A 17,422-nucleotide genomic window follows, 5' to 3' on the forward strand; every position below is an offset into this window, starting at 1 on the left:
ATACATTTTTACTAAAGCCATTAAGGAGTTTAAGTTACTTATTGTATACCTCAGGTCCTTCCTTCCTGCAGCGGTCAGACTGTATAACCACCACAGCCCCTGGTAGACCCCCACACAATAAAGACAGTGAAATATTGTGCAATAAACCTTGCTATTATGCTATTATCACTTTATGTATAATACATATTTTCATAAATGTTCTAAAACATATTTTTGAGGTCACAATACTTTAATATGCTATTTGTGTCATTTAGTTGTAGGCCTACTGTATTTTCCGGACTATAAATTGCGTTTTTTTTACCTGTCTGGCTGGTCCTGCGACTTATACTCCGAAACGGCTTATATATTGAATTTTGTCTGACTGCGTTCAAACTCCGGCCAATAAATGTCACTGTATACAATCGTGACAACTGAAAACAGCTTGACCACCGAAGACGAAAAAAGTCAGGCAACTGTGAGGATGTTACGTAACTTTCCAGGATGTTGTGGAGTGGATCGACACAGCATCATGGATGTATAATAAGAACACACACACACAGCACAGCATGGGCTTCAGTGACGACTGACACCATCCTGTCGGGATTCAGAAAGGCCGGTCTAACCGGAGCTGATTCTGATGGTGAGTCTGAGGACAGCCCGGAGCAGGACATGCTGGTTGCGTTCCGATAATCCAAAAATCAGCTCCTAAATTCTAACCCTATCTCCTATTCCTTGACCTCTGAGTGAAACATCACGGGGTTAAGGGATAGTGGATAGGAGAATTCAAAAGGACTTAGGAGAAGAGACCGCGGTACTTTAGAGAATCCGAATGCACTTTCACTATCCAACGTGTTTATGATGCGCCAGCGGACGTCATGAATGTGCGTCTGCTGCTGTGGGGAAACTATGGAAACTACAGTTTTCTATACAGCGGACTACAACATGGATGTTTAATAAGAACGAGGGACTACTGTAAACTCATCTAGAGACTCTGCACCGTGCTCTGATGCTGTTGCTTTATGCTTTATGAACGTGGACAACAGAGAAACATATTCTTCATGACCAAAGTTGGAATTGAAATAAAAAAGGAAAGTGAAACTTATGCTCGTCACCCTCTCCCTCCGGTCCACATTAATACAAATGATCCAAATACGTATGATTGTATGAAAATATCTTAAAATCATAAATGTATTTATTATAAACGTTAGTCCTTAACATCTATCACTGTGTATATCACCATTCAAAAATCTTTTAAAAGTTGAACAAACCCCACACAGCTCAGTAAAGACTGTGAGATGTTGACTTTATTTGATCATTTCAGTAAAAACTAACGTTCATATTTCTGTTTTTGATTATAATACTGATGAACGTTCAGAAAAAAGCACTTTTTGCAACTTACCACATACGTTTTAAAATGCTTAATAAGCACCGTAACTTTCATGATATAATTTCTCGGTCATAATCGGTTGTTTCCGTGAACGGCCGACTGTTGTGATGGCAAATGCTGCGGCTGCAATGCATTGTGGGGCAGCATTTTCTCCTCTCCTTTCGGTTAGGGAGGTCCAGTGGTTCCTAAGCTAAAGGAGGTTATAAAGGAAGTTTGAAACCTCCTTTCCTTTCATTTGGAGAATTGGAACGGCATTTATCATGGCTGCCAGTGACGTACTTCCGGGTCATTTCACTCCTTTAGGAAGGTTCCTAAGCTAAATGGACTATTGGAATGCAACCGCTGTTTCATCGACACCACTGTGTCGCTGTTAAACACTTCCCCCGTAGTTGGCGGAAGTGTTTAACAGCGACACAGAGGATGAAGACTTCAGTGGATACATGCGACTTATACACCGAAGCGACTTATATATGTTTTTCACAGGTGTGACTTATAGTCCGGAAAATACAGTAGTTTCATTCCTGCTACAAATCCTTTTTAGCCATGGTTATTTGTCTACATTTGTCATTAATTACTAATGTCTGCTTTTCTTTTTTTATTATTGCATGCCTTTTTTAGCTACTGTGGGACTAATAAAATAATTCTGATTCTGATTATTCAATTGAGGGATTTGCATTATAAAACACAGGCAGGTTTTTTGCCAATTTGTCAGCGTAAATGCAGCTTCGTCATGGGGACAAATATCGTAAGCATTTTGCACTTCAAACAATTGTTAATTGTTCTGATTGCAAAAATGAAGTATGTCATTGTTCTATGATACATTATGCAATTCTATATCTCTGAAATAGTTTTTGACGGTTTTGAGCCTTTTGTACTGAACATAAAGGGCTTTTCTTCAACACACCCATAGATTTATGAAAATGGTAACCTATTTTCAGCAAACATGAACTAATGCTAACCTTTGTGCTACACTAACACTACGTTACTCACTCAGACTTCAACGGTTTGTAGAGAGATGTGCATGTTCTGCTCTTGTTCAGCCAAAGAGGACAAACCCATGAAGACTTCACATCAACACAAAATACTTGTATCCATAAGTGTAGCCCCAGTGCTTTCTGGGATGCTTCCCCTTCACCATAATGCTCAAGTATTCTATCATGACAAACGTTGGAATATCTGCAGCAATAGGCTACAGTGTTTATGATAATGTCTCTACCGTTGTACACAGTTCATCATTACAAGAATATTGTTGTACAGGTTTACAGTGTTGCAATTGATATCTATAATATATTTTTTAAATAAAAGTAGAAAAGCCACAATGTAAATATTTCCTTTATACACAAAATATTTGTTATGAGAGTTTTGCATTAATTCCGAACTACAGAATAGTATCATCAAACATATACCAAGTATTTAGTACCTGCATGGTGTTCAGTACCTGCATCCATAAGAAGAGTATGCAATTAAATGTCAATAATACTATATATTATATTACAATTTCCAAGTGCTAATTGCTTTAAACAGAGAAAGTTCAGTGCTTCACAGTTTTAAACTGAATAAATAGGTTTTATTGAAAGGAATGAGAAGGTGGCCTCCTATTCTGAATGAACGTCCTTTGCAATAATGAGAGTTTTTGTCTTGTAGTCTGCTGATTGCAGCATGTATTCATGCGCTTTTCTTCACACCACCTTCACCCTAGCAGGTTTAATAGATCGACACCAATTATCACCTTCTTGCTGTACATGGCGGCTTTATGTAATGCCTGCTCTCAAGTTTGCAAGATAGCATGTCAAAAACTCTGGAGTTATATAAGGTTTTAAAAAACTTTGACGGGTTTATAGCGCCAACCAGTGTAATCAACACCCTGATTTCATTATGAACAAAAATGAAGAAAGCTACATGAGATGTAGTCAAATAAATTCTGCCAAATAGTATGCTCTTGTGTCTCATATTTTAACAATAATCCTAATAATACATTTTGTTTATCAAGGGCTTTTCCAAGTGCACAAAGAAAAAAAGAAAATCAAGCCTACACAACAACATTTAACACTAGGACATTGATCACACATTAAAAGCCAGGCTAAAAGGTGAGTTGCTACCAATGATTTGAACTTTGGGAGGTCTGTGCAGTCTCTGATGGGTTTTGGGAGGGGGGAGAAAACTCTGCAGGTTTGGTGCTTGGTCAGTGTTGGAATTAACACTGAGTACCTGGAGGTCAACTTCTGATGAGCAAAGGCAGCGGGAGCAAGTCTGTGAGGTAGGAGGGGGGCCTGGTAGTTGAGTGCTTTGTGTGTTTGGAGGAGAGTTTTATAATGCATTTGTTGATGGACAGGGAGCCAGTGCAGGTTTTGGACGTTGGGGTTGATGGGGGTTATGTTGTCTCTGGAGCAGGGGCGGATCTACGGGGGGGCAAGGGGGGGCAGCTGCCCCCCCCACTGTAGAGCCTTGCCCCCCCAGCTAGCCCCCCTAACTTTTGTTTCCCTAAAACTGTACTAAAACAAACCTACACTATTTCCACAAGATTCTCAAGCAACAAAACAAGCATTACATTAGTTAAAATTGAATCATTTTAAATATCATTTTAGTCCCGTTAAAAATGCAGCTACGGCCCTGCATTAAACTGCGGAGCGGCGTTCACACAGACCGCGGCTCACACCGCTGCAGAGAGGGAGCGAGCTGTCCCAGCACCTATGGATCAGCTTCCCCTGGGAGCATTTCCCTTTCCACTAGTTTTGTTTTTACTAAGGACGAGAGCTTGAAACTAAATATTAATAAAACGCTGCCGTTTGAATCGATAGCGTTTAACAGACGGGCGCTGTTTGGGGCGTTACGTTCTAAAATACTACGCAGACAGCGTTAGCTGGGAGATCGATCACTTTGCTAAACTACGCGGTAGCCTACTATTAAATCCACGTAAACTACACATCACAGCCATGAGGCCAGATCAATGAAACCAGGATACATTCTTTACCGTAAAAACTGGATCCAAACACAGCTGCCTGTGTGCGCTTGATCAATACTTTATGATGTTATATTTATGATATGCTACATATTAGCTAGGCTACATGGCCCTAACGTGTACAGTTATACAAGCATTTGTACCAGTGCTTTTCACAAGTAGACTCTTGCAGGCCAGAGTATAGGAGTGATTCAACAACAACAAAAAGACATATCTGAGAAGTGATCAGGACGAACAGAAAGAGGAAAAGGAAAAGAGAGATGAAGAGACCAGGAGGGTCAGAGCAGGAGGAAGAGGAGGAGATGAAGAGACCAGGAGGGTCAGAGCAGGAGGAAGAGGAGGAGATGAAGACATTAGTGAAGAAGAAGAAATATATGTGAGGAATAAAGATGAAGTATCAGAAAGAGGGCCAGAGGCAGGGATCAGGAGGCAGATGAAACTCCAGCTGGACCACATGGTATGTTCTTATTCTCCTTACATATTCCATTACAGCAGCACAATCTAGCAGCTCTTAGTATTGACAAATATTGATTGAAATGCGTTGCTGCACAGGTCACCTGTAGCTCTCTGAAGAGATGGGTGATGTCATTTGTGTACTTAATTATAATTAAGTACTTACAGTATGCAGAATTCTGAGTATTCTCTGAATCGGGTGCCTTTTGGGTCTTTATATCTTTGAAAAATGAAACCAAAATGTTTGGTCATAACATCTGGTAGTGGACTACTTACATTTTCCCACCTCAGGCACAAAACATAAATAATTACTAGGAATTTCCTTGAAAAAATGTAACAGGGTTGAAGTTTTTGACAAAAAGTAGGCATGAGACCTTGTTTAGCTAAGATATGGCACCACATGGAAGTCAAGGACATTACAACATTGTAATATTTTGCAAAACTATTGTTTATTTTTGTAATAAACTATTATTTACTATTATTAATTCATACAACATAGTTGAAATGTTGAGCTTGTCAATCTTAATCTGAAAATACAAAAACTGAAATATAGGTAAGAGAAGAAACTGACACTTCTGTGATGTAATTCCCTCAATGCAGATCACACATGGACTGATCCATTATTTTAATAGGAGGGTAAATGGTATGGTGTGACGGGGTTGAAACAAACTGAGGGACAATATTGCAATTTCATAGATAATTCAAGTATTTTTTCAGAATTGATTTTTGATCAGTCAAAGTTGACAAGCATATGATTATATTAGCAGCAACATTTTGGGATAATTGGCCATTTTGATTTGTTTAATATTAAATTAATATGTAATAATGCTTAGTGAGGACATGCAAATATGTCTGTCTAAGACAACCAATTTTTTAAAAACAAAATATATATTTAATTTTACATTGTAATGCAAAACAACCTGTTCCATTAATTCATTGCTTTAAAATACATTTTGTAGTTCCCTTTCATTTAAAATGGTTGAGGTAAGCTTGGGGGACTCAAAGGGCACCCGATTGTTTGTCTGAACACCTTGTTTCTCTTGTGCATTAAGAACACTTGTGTTAGGGCATGAATTAACAATAAATAGGTTATATACAGTATAACATACCACGTACTGTCCGCCCTCCTATGCCACCCTGGCATGACCTCTTGCCTCCCCTTTGCCCCCCCCATGTAAAATGTTCTAGAACCGCCACTGCTCTGGAGAGGGTGTGGGTCAGGAGGCGGGCAGCAGAGTTCTGGATGAATTTAAGTTTATTGACGATGTAGGATGATTAGCCATAAAGCCCCTGTCACACTGTCCCGAAATTGACTCCCGATGGACACACGAATATGGAATTGTGAATTTCGCACGAAGATGGCCCCGAACTTGGTCATCGGCCAAGCAACAGCCGAAGCAACAGCCGAAGCAAGTACAATGCCTACAGAAGGCCACACGTTGGCACCCAAACCACACACGAAGGCGACACGTGACCTCCCGATGGTATAAAAGCTTCGGCCGCGTGGGAAATCAAATTCTTGATCGGAGATTATTGGGAGCAGAACACAAGGTAAATTATACTTTAATTCTACGTTAACATGCCACCCAAGGCAGGGAGAGGCAGACGGAAGAAGCTGGCTGTTAAATACACTCAGAATAGGAAACCGAGGTCCAAGAACACAGCACTGAGTCTCCAACCAGAGAGAGAAAGGGGAGGAAATGCAAGAAAGTCGGGCCAACTAAAACTCCAGAGCGGCCCCCAGAGGGTTCCAGGTCTCCTCAGCAGTCCGAAGAGTCTCAGCAGCATTCACCTTCTTCTCATCGTAACAGACTCTCTCCTCGGAGGATGAAGGTAAATATTTCTAACTTATTTTTGGTATGGATGGGGGCAGGCTTCGAGTTATAAACTGCGCTCTATGGGGAGTCTGCTACTGTGTGTGAGTGTGTGTGCGCACCCACACACACACGCAGCAGCAGCAGCCCTCTCTCTACTTGCTACAAACTTAAATATGAAAAGGTTCAACTACACACGCACACATCATCGGCATAGATTGCGTAATAATGTATTGCGCACCTTGGAGGTGAAGTGCAGGCATATTGTCATTCAAGAGATGTGTAGTTCTTTTGGAAAACATATTTTTCTTTTAGCCTATTTACCTCGTTAACGTAAATAATACTCATTATATTGACACATGCATTATTTGTGATTAAAATAATGGTTGTTGGTAATGTATTAGCAACCCCCACAGATGTATGGTTTCACTGCGTCCGTGGGAGCTCAGACCCCTCCTTATGGGAGCTCAGCTCCCATTGGCTCCAACATAACTCGAACCCTGGATGGGGGGGCAAGAGGGGTAATTGATTTTGTTATATATTCTCATACATTGTTGTCCTGCATGTACTTAATTTGTTTTCCATTTGGTATCTTTTCAGATGAGTCAGCCTCCCCCGCCCTCCCTGCAGGCAAGTCCAAGCCTAAAGTGGGCAAGGGCGACAAAGGAAAAGGCAAGGCCCAGAAGGAGAACCCACCCCCTGGTGTATCATACAGCTTCACAGAGGCGCAGGAGGAGGCAATCGCTTGCTGGGTGAAGAGTAAGAAGCTACTGTATGACATAAAGAACAAACAGTACAAAGAGAAGGCATTAAAGAGGCACCTATGGGAGGGAAAGGCTGCGGAGTACGGGTTGGATTGTAAGTAGAAACAAATGGACATTTCAATTACTTTCAAATATTTGAAATCTATTTCAGATACTTGACATACAGTTGCAAGAAAAAGTATGTGAACCCTTTGGAATTACCTGGATTTCTGCATAAATTGGTCATAAAATGTTTTCTGATCTTCATCTAAGTCACAACAATAGACAAACACAGTCTGCTTAAACTAATACCATACAAACAATTATATGTTTTCATGTTTTTATTGAACACACCATGTAAACATTCACAGTGCAGGGTGGAAAAAATATGTGAACCCCTAGGCTAAAGACTTATTCAAGAGCTAATTGGAGTCAGGAGTCAGCCAACCTGGAGTCCAATCAATGAGACGAGATTGGAGGTGTTGGTTAAAGCTGCCCTGCCCTATAAAAAATACACACCAGTTTTGAATTTGCTATTCTTAAGAAGCATTGCCAGATGTGAACCACGGAGGAAGCCACTGCTGTCCAGAAAAAACATTGCTGCACGTTTGAAGTTTGCAAAAGAGCACCTGGATGTTCCACAGCACTACTGGCAAAATATTCTGTGGACAGATGAAACCAAAGTTGAGTTGTTTGGAAGGAACACACAACGCTATGTGTGGAGAATCCAAAGGGTTCACATACTTTTTCTTGCAACTGTACATTGCTGTCAATGAACATTTCAATTATTGTACTAATTATTTGTTTTGATTTCTGTCATTGCAGATCATTCAATTCTGAAATGGTACCAAACAAAGAGGACTCGATTGATCTCAAAGCTGTGGGAGGGCCAACCCAAGAATAAATCCCAGAAGAGGTCTGGTGATGGTCTGTCGAGTGGTGACGAGGAAGACCCATCTTTGCTGAGGAGGCCAGTGAGAATGACAGTGACTGTGACAAGTTCATCTGCCGGGTCTTTGGGTTTCTGAAGCCACACATCAGACGTCACAACAAGGAAACACCAGCTAGTGTGAGTATATCATTGAAATTAAATTCAAACGGAGCTTTGTCGAAAATGTTCAATTTCCCACATTTTTGTTTCCAAATATAACTTTCAAATGTACTTATGTTTGTTTTCTATTTTTGTCTTTGCAGTTTAAGGACAAGTTGGCCCTGGCTGAGAAAGGTGAGTAGGCTGGGAGTGACAGTACCATGGCAGTTAGTTTTGCAAACTAATCCAGGGAGCCCACCAAGAAGTACACTGGCTACCCTACACCGAGACCTCCTTCCAGGACAGGAACAGCTGCTGAGGACCAACCCGAGTCTCCTATGGAGATGAGAGTTACCGGAGCATCATCCCGTGATCTCCAAGAAAGGCTGGTTCAGTTCATCACTACAGAGCAGCCAGTCAACAGGGCCACTCCTTTCTGCAAGTATCTGGAAACTGAACTGGATCGTCTGCATGATGCCTGCCTGGAACCTGCGTATGAGGACATCACCACAGTTCTTAACCATATAAAATTGCATACATTTAAAATTCATTTATTTGATGTCACACATTTTATTGCATGCTAAATTTGAGCTTGTATTAATCCTATGTTGTTTGTTTTTGTCTTTCCAGTTACCGGAAGATGTCCAGACAGTTCAGGATGAGGGAAGCGGCTGGTGACCAGATCAGTCCCTTCGTAGATGTCCCGTCGGCATTACAGTCGCAGCAGCAGAGGCCAGTTGCTGTGAACCCAGTCTGCACATCTGCCCTCTCCAGCAGTACCTACTTCTCCGCCAGCAGAGCAGCCTCCTCACCGTCAGCAGAGTTCCAGCCAGGTCCCAGCCAGTGGCCTAGGAAGCCACCTCCGGCATCAGTGTGGAGATCCCAGGAAAACTAGGGCCACCAGGGTGGGTGGAGGGGGTCTGGAGGACGGGTCTTGGGCTGACAGCCCAGGGGCACGGCAGAGCACCAGGAAGGGGTCTTGGGCGGACGGCCCGGGGGCAAGGCAGAAGCCGAGAAGGGGGACTCGGGCAGAGGGCCCGGGGGCAAGGCATAGTCCAAGGTGGGGGACTCGGGCGGACGGCCCGGGGACAAGGCAGAGTCCAAGGTGGGGCGAAGGCCAAACAGCTCCGGAGGCCGGGCAGGACTCGGTGTCGGCCGAACAGGAACCGGAGCTGGTGGGACAGGCTTCGGCAGGATCCCCCACGGAAGAGGACCAGGAGTTGGCAGGACCCCCGGCAGGAGAGCAGTCGGCGGGACCCCCAACGGGACTGGACATAGGGTTGGCAGGACCCGCGGCAGGAGAGTAGTCGGCGGGACCTCCAACGGCACAGGACATAGGGTTGGCAGGACCCCCGGCAGAAGAGTCGTCGGCGGGACCCCCAACGGGACAGGACACGACACAGGGTTGGCAGGACCCCCGGCAGGAGAGTAGTCGACGGGACCCCCAACGGGACAGGACATGGAGCTGGCAGGAACCCCAGCGGAACCTCCAACGGCACAGGACATAGGGTTGGCAGGACCCCCGGCAGAAGAGTCGTCGGCGGGACCCCCAACGGGACAGGACACAGGGTTGGCAGGACCCCCAGCAGGAGAGTAGTCGGCGGGACCTCCAACAGCACAGGACATAGGGTTGGCAGGACCCCCGGCAGAAGAGTAGTCGGCGGGACCCCCAACGGGACAGGACATAGAGTTGACAGGATCCCCAGCGGAACCTCCAACGACACAGGACATAGGGTTGGCAGGACCTCTAGCGGAACCTCCAGCGGAACCTCCAACGGCACGGCCATTGGATTGGCAGGACCCCCGGCAGAGGAGTAGTCGGCGGGGCCTCCAGCGGGACAGGACATGGAGTTGGCAGGACTCCCAGAGGAACCTCCAACGGACCAGGACATTGGGTAGGGACTTGAGACGTGACTCGAGAAGGGACTTGAGAGGAGACTCGAGAGGGGACTCGAGAGGGGACTAGAGAGGGGACTAGTCGCCACGGCCTACAATAATATGCAGGCATTTATTTTTATTTTATTTTTGTTAACGAGACACATCTATTAGAGCAGGCCCAGCCGAAATTACATTGGCCCACCCAAAATTGAAATCCTGGCGCCGCGGCAGTTGCATGATACAACTGCAACGAAAGTAAAAAAAACAATATAATATCCTTTTCAGTTTCACAGAACACAAATTGGGTTGATTACATGATTTTTTTGTGCAATAAAACAACCAGAGAAGTGATCTGCAAGGAAACATCGTGCACCGTGTCCTCATGTTCCTGTTTCACCTGTTTAATACAGGTGTCATCACTGCTACTGATTTCGATTGAGCAGGTCACAAAAAGCAAGAAATGACAATGTGAAATAAGACAATTTTGACCTGTAAGAGTTGCTCATCATGTTCTCTGAGGTGCATCAAAAGAAGCAATGCTGCTGCCTTCTTTTTCCTTGTTGTCTCATCATAGTAGCCTATGCCATTCTGCAGGAACTAAATTGTGATGAATTGTGATTGAAGCTTTGGGAGTTAGCCTTTTATATGTCCACGTTACCATGACACAAACAATGTCATACGATGGCTACACGATGCCCTCAAGATGGCCTTACGAAGGGCAAAATGGACACACAAAGTCAACACGAAAATGAACCTTCGCAAGGTCCTTCGGCTAAATCTTTGGCATGCCAAAGATTTTGCCACAGCTCCCGAAGTTGCTGCCGGAGCCTGAGAAATTCCACCGGCGGTCATACGATGGCTTACGATGCCCTCACGAATGCCTTACGAAGGGCAAAATGGACACTCGAAGTCAACACGAAAATGAACCTTCGCAAGGTCCTTCGGCAATCTTTTGGCATGCCAAAGATGTTGCCACCGCTCCCGAAGTTGCTGCCGGATCCTGAGAAACTCCACCGGCGGTCATACGATGGCTTAAGATGCCCTCACGAATGGCCCGATGTTGTTACGATCTGAGCCGAATTTGAACATTTCCTTTATCGTCTGTCCATCGCGTGTCAATTTCGGGACAGCTTAAAGGATGCTGTTACAGTTGTCCGGTTTAGAAGTGATGAATGCATGGATGATGGTTTCTGGGTAATGTATTGCCACGTGGGATATTTTAATTATACTTATTTTTAATTATTCTGCTAATCATACTTCAGCATGGAGTTAACTCCACGCTTTAATATAAGTCCAGGGAGATGTTCGCAATCAACACTATGCTTCTGTAAATGAAATGTCCCGCATTTTTTTGTAATCGATTAACAAGATAAATACAAAAAGAACAGCTCTTACGTTAACACTTTTTTTATAAACATATCTGTTTATCATAAAAATGTATTTCAACATAACTAATACTTAGTATGTTCTTTATTGCAGAACAGCAACATGCTGTAAACATTTTTAAGCATTTAATTAAAATAAATGAAAGTGCAATATCCTCCTCCACAATGTGCTGTTTATTTACACGTTGTTAGTGTTTGAATTCACACTATGCTAACAGTCCTCTCACATGTGACAGCATCCAGCTGGAGGGCCTTCATCTGCCTCACACTTCAGTAACCTGCCACTCATCCACATGCAAACAGTGCCTGTGTGATCTGGGGCTCATTCTCACTCACCTGTTGCTAATACAGCAAAAGCTGTAGCACAGGGGTTTGAAATAAAGGAACCTTATCCATCAGGAAGTTTAGTTTCCAATTAAAAGCCAAGAATGTACGGGGATATGCACTGGAGGGTTGAGATCTATAGGTGGAGTTGGTACATGAAAATGCAATACCCTTTTTAAATGAGTCCTTTATGTATTGCAGGTTTGTTAGTGTTCTCAATTAGAAGTATTTTAGGTTAGATTGCAACTATTCAAAGGAGTCACTGAACTATTAAATATAAGAGCAAGAGAAAATGTGTTACCTATGAATAATAATTTACTACTTTTATCATTTAAAATTAGTTGCATTAGTGCTTTGATTTATTTTAGTTGATTTCATTTTTTTCATGTTGTATGTATTTTACTGGAATATAAGCATATTCCTTGCACACGTTTATTTGTATATTACTAATGTAAGACATTACTAAACCTTGACTAAAGGCTGAGTATGCCTTTTATAAGACCTCATATTTGGTGTGCAAATATGTATAAAGGCTAAAGCGGCCATACTCTTCAATGATCCGACAAGCGCTTTGATGCTATGACCAGCTTTGGAATATGTGTAGTATGCAATTGATCACCCCGTGTCATTTTGAGGAAAAGGCGTCACAACTATCAGAATTTTATTTTTTAATGTTAAACCTTTAAATGTAGGTCTCATGACATTTTCAGGTGATCTCCTCTACACACATTGTAAGTTGTGGCTTTGAAGACACCTGAGTTTGATCCGTCAAAGTTTCTCTATCCAGTCAATATCCTTATTTACCTGATTAATTCTTCCCTGCAACGCTGACACTTCAGTATAGTTAGAAAACACTGGCAAAAGGTCAACAATGTAATGCGATTCAAATCCAGAAATACCAGCTCCACTTTATTACAAAACATCTAGGTGTGCTTCTTATAAGCTCTAGCACAACTTTGTTTCAACGTAGTGCTATGCAACTTCATAATTAGCCCCACACAGTTCATTTCTTGATGACTATTACCCTTCAGAACTGAATCCATTGGTTGCTTGAAGTTCAGTGACCTCTTAACTTTGCAGGATGTTTTTTTATATTGTCATAAGTAGCTCTGTAAAATTCAGATTTGATGTACTGACTGTCTTAACCATAAAGGTTGGCAATTGTAAAGAAGGATGTCAGGAAGCCATGGCTCGGTTTGTGTGCTTAGTTTGTCCCCAGCTCTCATATCATGGAATGGCTGCCAGCTGCCCAAAAAGTCCTAAAATGTATACACAGATTTTCTTTTCACGAGTGAACATTTTCATATCCTTCTTGTTTATTGAAACTTTCTAAACCTACCATGCCTTGTTTTAAGTTTGACAATGTTTTGACGAGATGAAATTTCACTAAGCTAACGGTATAGACGAAAAACATACACGATACTATAAGAAGAATATACTACAGCAGAGATGGGGACTCGAGTCTGTGACTCGGACTCGAGTCGCACTTAAGTCGCACACACAGAGACTTCAGACTTGACTTGGACTCCTGCTCAAAAGACTTCGGACTCGACTTGGACTCGTGTTTTGGGACTCGTGAACAATCATTGTGTTTTCTATTTTTGGCGTATTAAAGGTGGGGTAGGTAAGTTTGAGAAACCGGCTCGAGATCGCTAGAATTTGAAAATACACAACCGGAGAAAATCTGCCACTTCCTCACAGAGCCCCTCCTCCAACACACACGAACGCGCACATGACCAATGAGGGCACGAGATAAGTTTGTGCCCCGATGGAAGGCTGACAGGCAGGTAGGCCATCCAGTTACTTTAGCCGGGCCGGCTATCGGGATGTTAAGAGCATTCCATGGAATATAACAAAAAGTGTATCTCGAGCCGGTTTCTCAAACTTACCTACCCCACCTTTAACATTAACATTAACATCATGGTAACACCATGGCGACCGGCGGGACACCTGCAGCTGTACCGCTTGTAATTAGGTTCAACTATAAAAACTTCGAACAAAACGCCGGCGGCACCAACAAAAGGAGCGCACACTGCAAAGTCTGCAATATTAAAATCAAGGATGCTGGTGCAACAACGTCAAATGTCATCAGGCACTTGAAAACTCACCCGGAGAGGTCAGTCACATTAACGCATATGGACGGTTAGTAAACATGTTTAGCTCAGCATCAGCTATGTAATGTTAACTTAGCTTGCTACTAGCTTTGTAACTGAATATTTGAAAAGATGAGTAAATGTTTGCTTGTCACACTTGTTTGCGTTGAGTGGCGTTGACATCCAACTCTTGACATGACATAAAAAAGGTCGGTAACGTTAATCATTACGTTCCGCTGCTGGCTAACGTTAAACGTAGAAAAATACATAGTTACATACATAAATACATCTGTCGGTTTATAGGCAGGTTACAGGTTTATTGTTGACCACGTAACGTTAATGTTACAGGTTTATCAGGTTACCATTACACTGGGTTTGAGTGAGAGGATAGAGCAATATGTTTATTTATAGTAGACTTAAAAGATGTAATTAGAGACCCAGTGTAATTAAACAATACGGTTGCAGAGGTCAAATTTTAACATTTTTGTCCACTGGCCAAATGGCTAGCCTAGTGAATGTTGAAATGTTACCAGCCACTCAATAGATTGCCATTGTTATTTTTGGCTGGTGCGTGCAACATACAGTACCAGCCACTTTCATGATTTACCAGCATTTGGCTGGTAAATGGTGTTAATGGTAGATATCTCTTTTGGAACAGGTCATGTTTTAATATCACCAGTTCAGTATATTTCAGATACTATTGCAGCAATAGTTTTTTAGTTGCAAATGGCACAGAACAAATGTTTACTTTGAAGTACTTTTAACACAGTTTCCCTGCGGGGGATTAATAAAGTATTTGTGATACTGATTTCTGATTCTGAAGTGTTTTGCTTATAAGTTGTTTGCATTTAGCTAAAGTGTGATGTTTTTCCTCATATTGCATTGCAATAGCCTGTTTAAAGTGATCATATAACAAACAACTAATCAGTACTGATACTGTATGCCAGGGGTAGGCAAGTAAGTTTGGCCGTGGGCCAATTTTTTGCTGAGCCGCAAGATGGCGGGCCAGAACATAATCAAAGCCTAATTCAAGGAATTGATTTTGGTAAGAGGGCGCAGCGCCCCTGTTCCCCGGTTCAGAACAAACTCTATCGCTGATAACCCTCCCCATCAACACTCTGATGCGCAGTCAGATCCGCTGATTGGTTCACTGATGATATAGGCGCCCAATCCAGAGCCTCTGGCTAGACCCGCCCAAAGGGAGGCTCGTCCTCTCTAGCCCCATTTCAGTCCCAAAGCCAGGGCTATTATCTGTATTTTAACAGACTTATCTTTTAAATTGAGGTGTATTTATTGTTCTCTTCAAAGTTTATTTTTCTCTGAAATTGTAGGGAGGATGGTCCTCCCTTTCCTCAATGGACGAGCCTCCACTGAGTAAAGTAGAGTTATTAACTAGGTAGCAGTGTTATTTAACATACTTTTATTCTGATAAGTATTGTCAAGTTCTCTGGGTTTTTGGCATTTATTTGAGTGTTTGCCCATTTGAGAGGCTTGAGGGACAACTGGAATCCTTTTTCCTTTTCTTTATTTCAACTTTTCAAGGACACATTAGGATTCTTTCAGGTTGAAAACCTTTAAAAAATACCAAAGGACAAAATAAATCAATTACAGCAGTTTTGCTTTGCAATTTCATATATTATAACCTAAATTAATCAGTAACCAAGTATTTTACTCAAACTCAATGTATTTAATAGTTAAATCACTTATAAGTACTTGAATTTACCTGGTTCCCCTCAACCACACATTTGCCATATGTGACCTGCTCTATCGAAATCAGTCGAAAGTCGCAACGGCTCATTTAAAAAATAAACGTGGATTTGCGTAAAAAAATAGTTTTTCGGGGATCGGGTGATTTGTTTGATTTTAAATAAACAAAGTCTTGGCTTTCAGAATATGACATTTTTATTTCCAAAATCACACGATAAATACATGTTTGAAGCTTGTAAAGGGAAGATGACAGCTCTCCCTCGCCACTCTGCTCTTCCACAGCGCCGCTTCCCCTGCTGACATTATGAATGTAAGCGGATATGTCGGGACAGCATTTATTTTACCGGACAAATTTGAAACTTACCGGTCATGTTTCAATAATAATAATAATGGTGTAGCAGAGTTTCCGTTAGCAGGTAATCACCGGACTAGGACCGGATGCTGATGTTTGAAACTCAGTTAATGGGGCTCATTTTTATATTGCTTCAGTTTATAATCGTTACAGATCGAAAAGTTCAGATTCATTTTTCAATAAATGATTCCACAAACAACAAACAACATAATTATTACATTCAAACAAACTACTTGTAGTAGATGAAGTACATTATTCAAAAGTTTACATTAACTTTGAATAATAACACGGGAGAAACGGATGCTCTCTTTTCCCCTCTCCCTCTCTCTCTCTCCTGACAGCCTGTCAGTTTCTCATGCAGCTCGCTAAACAGTGGGCGGGGCTTCAGGTGATCATGCAGAGCTGCGTGTCTCCATCAGACTCAGCAGCTGATCTGATCTCTCTCTCGGGTCCGGTTACACTTCACTCGCGTTTATATCCATATCGATCAGATCCAGCTCTCCTGATCGGCCTTTATAGAGAGCACCGATCAAACTATTAAGAGTGAATATCGGCCGATAATGACCGGCGGCCGATCGATCGGCGGCTAACGGAAACCCTGATGTGTCGGTCCAATGTTGTAAAAAATTTTTTTTTGAAAAAGTTAAAAATGTATTTTTAATTCTCAAAATTATGGGCCAAATATTATTGCTGGCGGGCCAACAATGGCCCGCGGGCCGCCTGTTGCCGACCCATGCTGTATGCTAATAGATATGGGAGTGATAATAATACAGTAAATGCTTTGAATGTCTTAGATATAGCTGTGCAGTATTCTTAACAGACTGGATAGCAGCAGACAATAGAAGGCTTATTACAACCAGAAGAGACATGAGACTTTTCTTTTTTAGAGACTTGAGACTTGACTTGGACTCGTGACCAAAGACTTGAGACTTGATCAAGTCTCACCCCACAAAGACTTGAGACTTGACTTGGAATCGTGACCAAAGACTTGAGACTTGACTTGGACTTGCAAAAAAAGACTTGTGAACATCTCTGTACTACAGTATACATATGCCTTGAAGTGGCAATTATACGTAATTGTTTTCCCTGAAGCATGGTTGTACGTACTTTGAATAGAACAAGGTCTGGGCTTTGTGGCTTGTGGTACAATTAACTTCCCCCCCAGTGTGAACAATTACAATGGTGCAAAAGGGAGAATAATTAATAATCAGTGGATCTTCCTCGAAGGTTAAATGGTTCAAATTTGTCTGTGAAGTTTCAGGCATGCTGTTTAATCAGGCCCAGTTCAGTTTGATGTCGCTCAGTAGGAAGCACAGGG

At 42.2% G+C, this 17,422-nt stretch overlaps 1 long non-coding RNA gene across 1 annotated transcript; it reads left to right on the forward strand.

Moving 5' to 3' along the window:
* The first annotated feature begins 8,173 nt into the window (after nucleotides 1-8,173).
* Nucleotides 8,174-9,100, forward strand: LOC117544080. The gene is made up of 3 exons (XR_004568646.1): nucleotides 8,174-8,404; nucleotides 8,530-8,858; nucleotides 8,996-9,100. It is a non-coding gene; the product is annotated as an uncharacterized LOC117544080 (long non-coding RNA).
* Nucleotides 9,101-17,422: the final 8,322 nt, after the last annotated feature.

This window comes from Gymnodraco acuticeps, unplaced genomic scaffold, assembly GCF_902827175.1.
Source record: "Gymnodraco acuticeps unplaced genomic scaffold, fGymAcu1.1, whole genome shotgun sequence".
Lineage (NCBI taxonomy): Eukaryota > Metazoa > Chordata > Actinopteri > Perciformes > Bathydraconidae > Gymnodraco > Gymnodraco acuticeps.